Raw genomic sequence first — 1,915 nt, 5'->3', positions numbered from 1 at the left:
AGCAAGACATCTGGATATAAATTGTCCCATTGGGAACACCCAGCATGGGTTCATGAAGGGTAGGTCATGTTTAATTAATTTGGTGGAATTCTTTGAGGACATTACTTGCATGGTGGACAATGGGGAACCTGTGGATGTGGTGTATCTGGATTTCTAGAAGGCATTTGACAAGTTGCCACACCAAAATCTGATACATAAGATTAAGTTGCACGGTATTAGAGGTAATGTATTGGCATGGATAGAGGATTGGTTGACCAGTAGAAAGCAAAGAGTAGGGGTAAATGGGTGTTTTTCTGGTTGGCGGTCAGTGGCTAGTGGTGAGCCTCAGGGATCAGTGTTGGGACCGCAATTGTTTACAATTTACATAGATGATTTGGAGTTGGGGACTAAGTGTGGTGTGTCAAAATTTGCAGATGACACTAAGGTGAGTGGTAGAGCAAAGTGTGCAGAAGACAGTGAAAGTCTGCAGAGGGACATAGATAGTCTAAGTGAGTGGGCAAAGGTCTGGCAGATGGAGTACAATGTTGATGAGTGTGAGGTCATCCATTTTGGTAGGAATAACAGGAAAATGGACACTGTTTTAAATGGTAAAAAATTGCAGCACGCTGCTGTGCAGAGAGACTTGGGTGTCCTTGTGCATGAATTGCTAAAAGTAGGATTGCAGGTGCAGCAGGTAATTAAAAAGGCGAATGGAATTTTGTCTGTCATTGCTAGAGGGATGGAGTTTAAAAACAGGGAGGCTATGCTGCAGCTGTATAGAGTCCTGGTGAGGCCACACCTGGAGTACTGTGTGCAGTTTGGTCTCCTTACTTGAGAAGAGATATACTAGCACTGGAGGGGGTGCAGAGGAGATTCACTCAGTTGATTCCAGAGTTGAGAGGGTTGGATTATGAGGAGTGACTGAGTAGACTAGGATTATACTCATTGGAATTCAGAAGAATGAAGGGAGATCTTATAGAAACATATAAGATTATGAAGGGAATAGATAAGGTGGAGGCAGGGAGGTTGTTTCTGCTAGCAGGTGAAACTAGGACTAGAGGGCATCGCCTCAAAATAAAGGGAAGCAGATGTAGGACTGAGGTCAGGAGGAACTTCTTCACCCAAAGGGTTGTGAATCTGGGGAATTCCCTGCCCAGTGAAGCGGTTGAAGCTACCTCGCTGAATGTTTTTAAGGCAATGCTGGATAAATTTTTGAACAGTAAAGGAATTAAGGGTGATGGTGAGTGGGCGGGTAAGTGGACCTGAGTCTCAAAAAGATCAGCCATGATCTTATTAAATGGCGGGGCAGGCTCGAGGGGCCAGATGGCCAACTCCTGCTCCTAGTTCTTATGTTATGTTCTTATGCCTTACAAGGAAAGGCAAGACAGGCGAGGCCTGGAATGTAGAAGAGTGAGAATTTAATTTAAACATGAGATCCTTAGGGCCTTGACTGGGTGTACGTGGAAAGTATGTTTCCTTTTGTGGAAGAATCTACAACCAGGAGTATCGTTTAAAAATGAGGATTAAAGGCAGAGATGTGGATTTTTGGAATTCCCCTCCTTAAATGGCACTGAATGCAGAATATTTTTCAAGGTGAGACAATTTTTGATTACCAAGGGATTAAAGAGCATTGGGGTAAAAAGGAATATAGAATCGAGGTTGAGATCAGCCACAGAAGTAGCCTACTGTTGTGTGTTTGTTCGTATTTCACTCTCTGTAAACTGAACTACCAGAAAAAAAAGTGAATGGCGATTCCCTCAGATTGTTCGTGAGAAACACATGAAAAAGGAAAGTTTCAGCAACTCTGTAGCAGGTGCAGTAGCGGCGTCCGGCCAGCAGGTAGCGCATATAAAGGCGGGGCCAGTATTTGACTGACAGGCTGACTGTCCAATCAGCGGTTTGAGGGGAACCGGTGTGGGTGACCAATCGGGGGGGG

This window comes from Rhincodon typus, chromosome 27, assembly GCF_021869965.1.
Source record: "Rhincodon typus isolate 14 chromosome 27, sRhiTyp1.1, whole genome shotgun sequence".
Classification (NCBI taxonomy): domain Eukaryota; kingdom Metazoa; phylum Chordata; class Chondrichthyes; order Orectolobiformes; family Rhincodontidae; genus Rhincodon; species Rhincodon typus.
This window is presented reverse-complemented; position numbering follows the sequence as displayed.